The sequence below is a fragment of the Hippocampus comes genome, unplaced genomic scaffold (genome assembly GCF_001891065.2).
Source record: "Hippocampus comes isolate QL1 unplaced genomic scaffold, H_comes_QL1_v1.1 scaffold113, whole genome shotgun sequence".
In the NCBI taxonomy this organism is placed as follows: domain Eukaryota; kingdom Metazoa; phylum Chordata; class Actinopteri; order Syngnathiformes; family Syngnathidae; genus Hippocampus; species Hippocampus comes.
In genome coordinates this window covers 747,157-753,568 of record NW_017806160.1, presented here as the reverse complement: position 1 = coordinate 753,568, position 6,412 = coordinate 747,157, and the positions used below count along the sequence as shown (strand labels likewise).

Below are 6,412 nucleotides of genomic sequence, written 5' to 3'. Positions count from 1 at the left end.
CAATTTAAGTGGGGCGGCGTGGGGGGGGGGGGGGAGAGCTGAAAAGTGAAATAAACCTCTGCTGAAAGCATTTGTTGTAACTGACCTGTGGTTCCATCACACGAGGAGTAGGATGCCTGCAAATGATACGCAAGATCTACATTTGTTCTTCAGGGTCAACTTAAGTGGCGGCTGTTTGATCTGAATTTGAGTTTGACATCGTCCAAAGACCAGAATGAACTCCTCTAGAGTCCAAATGATAGACCGCGGGGGGTTGGGGGGTGGGCACAGCTGCATTTTATGAATGAGAGGGGATTAGCTAGAGGAAGGTCACAAAGTCAAAACAGTTCACTGCTGAACAGTCGGCTTTTACTTGTGGCGGTACTGTGGCACTTGTAAAAGTGCTGCCTTTATAGCGTTCTGGCCAGAAAAGGTGCTGCGTCAAGTCGAGCGCAGACCGACTTGAATGAACTGCCTCGAAGTAAGAGCTGCTGTCTTAACCACACTGTCGTCGGTAGACTTTAACTGTTAAAATAGTCAGTCAAGATGCTCACCTCATTTCACCGCATTTGATTTAAATGGGATCATGACGACAAACAGGCTGGGGAATGAGTGGATGACAGTTGCCAAAATTCAGGGATTTTCAAAATGGGAATTCACCTGAATAAACTGGCAAATTACAAATGCTCTTGTCATTGTTGAAAGCAACATAATGGTGCTTAGAGCAACCACATTGCATTGAAATTATGATTTTTTTCTTTGTCAACAAATAATTTTATTTACAATTTCGTTCGTTCGTTTTTTTTTTTTTGTTGCAAAAAGTGGGATAATAATGCCCCTCCAAAAATACGCACATAACATACAGTATAAACACACAGCAACAACACATTTAGTTGTCATTGAAATTCACTTGACTTTCTACCCAGCAATACACCATCACTTTCAATTTGCTCGGAAATGGAATATTTCCCAAACTCCTCAGATGAACTTCTGGGCATCAATAGTATACAGCCGCGGTGTCAAACTCATTTTTATCACAGGCCACATTGTAGTTGCGGTTTCTCTTGGGGGGCCATTCTGACTGGGAAACCATGTAAATGTACCTCCTCAAATGATTACACACTGTACACAGTACGTAACAAATTGATGGATAAATAACTCATTATGAAATCAGAAGTCAAGAATAATGGCCTCATGAAATGCTATGGCGGGCCAGATCAGCCCCCCGCACCTTGAGTTTGACACAAGTGGTGTACAGTAATTGTATAATAATAATAATAATAATAGTCATAATAATAATAATAATTGTCCATTGGATGTCCTAAAAATCAACTTCATCGTAGTTCGTACTTGACATCCTGCTGCTGCCATTGGAAGGGTTCCTCATCACGATCACCCTGCTGGCATTCTAATGAGTCAACTTGCATAAGTGACCTCAGCAGCATTTCGGAGCGGCACACTGACTGTGGTGAAAAGTGCGAATGTGGCTCGGGGGCCAGACTTTGAATTCTTCAGCAGCCTACACTCGCTTTGCCGAAACCTTTTAATTGCACCTGGCCTCACCTTTCTTGTACAACTGGCACTGCAAACATCTGCCTTTTTTAGCCATGCACTCTCAAAAGTCGCAGATACTACAGTAGAACATGTGGATGGTGACCCAAAGGGGACAAAACAATAGCTAGACCTCACAGTTACCTGAAATTGTAACTGCGATTGGTGGCCATTTTGGTGTTTCCCTTTCTGTGAAATGATAAATACTCAGTCCAAAGGTGCTGAAAGTAGCCTGCTTCCACCCCTTCACTTCCCTCAACCGTGACCAAACATCAGAGGCGCATCAACGTTGCACACATACTGTAAGTGTGAGAGTCCGCAGATGAAAGAGCGTTTGTTGATTCCCAGTAGCCGGGGTGTGGTGTAATTGCTGTTTTCTGCTCACCACATCAGTGTTTACCCGCATCCCTAAAAGGGAAAGATTGTGAGTGTTTCACAGGCATTGGTTCTTCTCTTGATAATGTCCCACTCTTCTGTTGCTTTCACAAAGTGACCAACTCTCACACTGGACTATGAGTGCGTATGTGAAGCGATGTGCCTTTACGGACGTGACAATAACGTCACTCTTATTGAATGGCGCACAGTAGCACCCAGTCTTGTTGAAATGTGGCAGGAGGCTGTGATGTTTTCCCAACACCTGCAGCGGCTCTGAGTGCTGCTTGGCAGCCGAACATTACCAATAGTCAACTCCTTCCACGAGGGTCGCAGCTGACCACCCAGCGTTTTGTTTAGCGTTTGTAAAGGGTTCAATTGCAGGGGCTCGTGCTAATTTTAACACTCGCTCTGCGGAGGTAAAATGTCAAGGCTTAATTTTCTTCGAAGTCACAGGGCATCGTGCGCGGTCGGCAAGAGTGTGACATTGGCTACAAACCAGGGATCATTGGAATCACCTTGATTCACGATGGGGAAAATTAACGGTCTATCAATGAAACAATGAATCAGTTAGCTCTTACTTTTGATAAGAAACAAAATGTTCTGAACTCCTGCTTCCACATGTTGATGCTCAACTTCCCATAGCTGAGTTCATGTTGTTCTTCTTTTGACCGCAAACTAGTTTGCTATTTATCAATCGGTCGGTCCGTCAGTCCGTCTGTTGGTCGGTCCGTCTGTCGCTTTGTCAATTTCTTAGCTGAGTCCTCAACAGGCAGTAGTTTGTCTGATTGTAAACAATTCTTCGAAAAATAGGTGTCACACAGTTTTTTTTTCATTCCCATTTTAGTTTTTCCGTCAACCTAATAATCCAAAGGAAACTGCACATTGTATATTCAACACAGCCACATAACTCTGCCTTAAAGTTCACTAGCTTAACATGTAATATGAAACGCCATCGACAGGTTAACGAAACACCCCTGCGTCGCAGGGTTATAATCCTTTAACCAACACTAACGGTGTAGCAGCACATGAAGATGCGTAATATAACAATATTCACAGGCATGTATTCTTTATCCTCTGGAAAGAACTACTAAAATTATGGCCTTGCCAAGGACCTGAGACCATCTCCATATACGGTCAATATATGGCCGTATTACAGGGCTCCCGGGGGGCTGAAGCACACACAGCAGAAGAAGAAGCAGAATTTTCCATTGAATTAGGGTTTGGGGTTACGAATATGGTCAAACATTTTTTTTGTTTTAGTACCACGTGACATTGAAGTATTTTCTGTAAAGGCCAATGAGAGCCGTTTTTATGAAGTGCAACATCACGAGTGAAGAAAACATGATGACAACATTGAAGCATGTTTTTGTTGAAGTTCTTAAAGTGCTCGGCTCATGCTCAACTTCAATAAAGTTTAGGTAATTGCCGCTGCCTGAAAGGAATTGTCAATGCCTCTGTCTGCAGTGGGAATGGTGAATACTTTGCAGCGTTGGTCTTCATACCCTTTTCAGCTGCTACACATACTTTGTAACTTGACTTTCTTATTCCATAATACATCCCAAAGGCCTTGACTGTGCTCCATCTGAATTATTAATGCGGCACAAAAATGCAGGAATAACAACTTCCATCTGCCCTCTTTCTCCTCATGTTGTTCCTCATAATGCAAATAGTCCTGCTTTGGGATCCGGCTCAAGTGTGTGAAGCTGCACTGCTTTTACATTTGACCTTGGGTGGGGTGGGGCGGTGGGGGTCTAATTACATGATGTCGCTGCTTGGAAGAATTCATTTCCTCAAAAGAGGAAAAGAACAAGACGCTTTGTGTGCCCTACTTTTGCGATAGTCCTATGAAGCAAATTCATCGAGACACAGATTTATTCCTTTCCTTGAGGCTGTCATCTTTTAGCCGCAGTATCAGTAACTTTTAACAGCGGTCCAACAAACACATAATATGGCTGAGCCCAAAACTTGATTTGGGGTAATACGTTGAACCAACATGACGCTTGTTTTGAGAGAAGTTACTTTAGGTTTCACCAAAATCCACTCAGGATGCATTCAGCCACCATACTGCGCATGGAAGACCTGTGTTTTGGAAGCGCCCCAAGCCAGAGAAGTAATCCTTGTATTGACACGCATAAAAAAGAAGAAAATCTCATCAAACACCAGCGAAATATCAATTACTACATAGTGGGCTTGATTAAAAAAAAAACAACAAAAAAACATCTTTCACCCAGCAGCCAACAGACACGATGCTTGTGAGCTGTGCACTATGTACAAGGTGTCTCAAAAAATGTCCTTACTCTTTGACTGCCCATTATTCCTGGTCTAATGAGTCAATTGAGAAGGATTTAACGTTGGGTGTATGACATTTGCCTTGGACTAAAATGAGCATTTAAGTGACGTGTCGTACTTCAAGACCACTAACTATTTCTGAGAAAAGTGGGAGTATCCGCACATTTTTTGCCTGTTTTTCAGCCTGGAAATGAACCTTTGTAATCCATCTATAAAGCTGTTCGCCTGTACAGTCATGCCTTGCCTTTTTTTGTTTCACACATGACATCAATTAGAAGGTGCCAGAATGTCCCTGCATTGAATTTGTTTTGCAGTGATGGCCATATTGAGAGAGACATATTGGGGGGGGGATTGGTCACTGTTGTGTCCCAGCTGGTGATGGCGACCGGAGGCCTGCGCGGCTTGGATCAACACCTCATCCTGCTCCGTCCCACAGGCTTTCTTTCAGCCTTCACGATTGTTTTGACATTTTTTTCGGCGCGCATTGAAATCAACACCTCCTGATCTTACTTCTCTCATATGAAGACATGGGTTCCAAACCATTTTCTTTTTCTCCTAAAGTCTCCCTGTAGTGATGTAACTGTCAGAGCGGGACTTGGTGTACGTTTGTGCATTTGCTCACTCGCTCATGTTTAATGCTTTTTGCCATGAACAGTCCTTGCGGGCACTTCAGTGTGCACTGTTTGGACAGCGCGGCGCTCTGCTGGCCCCGCATGAGGAAATCCAATGTGCACGCCGTACAGCCGGCAGTTTACTCAGAATCCAACCAAATCCGCCAGCCTGAGCCAGAACCACATACCAGGAAGGCTCTGCGTGGTTGATACAAATTAATCACTCAGCATGATCACACAGTACAATATACAAATGTGCGCTTGTGCTGCCAAGGGTCAAATGCATCTGAGGAGGTTGGAAATTGTTTTCTTTTCTCTGCTTGTATATTGCCTGCATACCTCTGAAACCGGAGGCGTAACATCATGGTGATAGGCCCTAGTGCAAATTTATTTCTTTTTTTTGTGCCGAGACTCCAGCCAAAATTCGAGCGCACACATGCGTGCACGCACTTGGACGCACATGCACAGCCACTCGAGAGAAGCTGTACCTGCACATTAGCTCACCTTATGGGAATTGGGCTCAGCAAAGTCGTTTTCGACCCCATCTTTGTTGGATGTCTAATTTCCTAACTGTTTTCATGTCGAACCATTTAAAAAAGGAACTATGTCGTTCCTTAGCCTAAGGTTTCCAAATTTAGTACATTGGTTGTTTTTACTGACTACTGTAGAGTAATGACCTTTTCATCCCCTTGTCTTGGTAAGAACCTTTGAATTTTATTAATCTTCTTAGTTTAATCCTTATTTGTTGGCTGCCATGAACCCGGGTTTCCTTTCATTTCCTTTTGTTGGACTCAAATAGTTCAACATGTCAGCGTCTTTCAAAAGTCACTCGCTGGTTGTCGCAATTTACTTTGGAATAAAAGGGAATTGCTGGCTGAATCCACAAATCACATCTCTGTGTGAAATATTTTCGTGGGCTTTGGAGGAGCTCTGGTGAGGCTCCCAGCCCCCCCGCCGTTTTATTTACAGTTTGACGCCCAGTGACTTTGTAACGAAGATTGCGAGAGCACGCCTTCACCCAAGAAGTCTCTCAACGGCTTCGACGCTTTTACTCATTTGAAAAGCTCAGGAGTCAGTCAGATGGACTTGAGACCCTGGCGAGCAAACTCCCCTCTCGTTCCTCCCTGGAGTGGCTGTATTCGCTCACGTCCTCGAAACACATTCAATCAATACTCCGCACCCGTTGTTTGATCACCGTCTCACTGTTATCTCTTACGGCACCACGTATGATCCGTCAGTGTTCATTGATTGACATTATTACCCCACAAAACATTTTTAAATGCAGTTTTGGTTTTGGTGTGAGCCAGGCACTTTTAAGTTACAGTTTTTGATGTAGACATGCTTACTTGTCCCTTGAAAGTAAGACCCCTAAACTGCTTCAGTGGGGCAGCCAAAAAGGGACCTGACTGCAATGATACACGAGCTTGATGCGTTCTTGTGATTTAATTCCCGTCCCGTTTGGTGCCTACCCTCCAACAGCAGTCTGCCTGCCAAGCACGTAGGAGAGGCGAGTCATCCAGGGCGAGAGAGTCCTTCGTGCCTGCTGAGAATCACAATGAGACCTTTGCTACTGTCCTTCCCAGAGCGTTGCTTCAGTACAGTTGCAC

General features: G+C 44.0%; 1 protein-coding gene across 2 annotated transcripts in view; it reads left to right on the top strand.

Moving 5' to 3' along the window:
- LOC109531339 (low-density lipoprotein receptor-related protein 1-like) overlaps positions 1-6,412 on the top strand; it is an 83,346-nt gene that overhangs the window by 1,543 nt on the left and 75,391 nt on the right. The window lies entirely within an intron of this gene.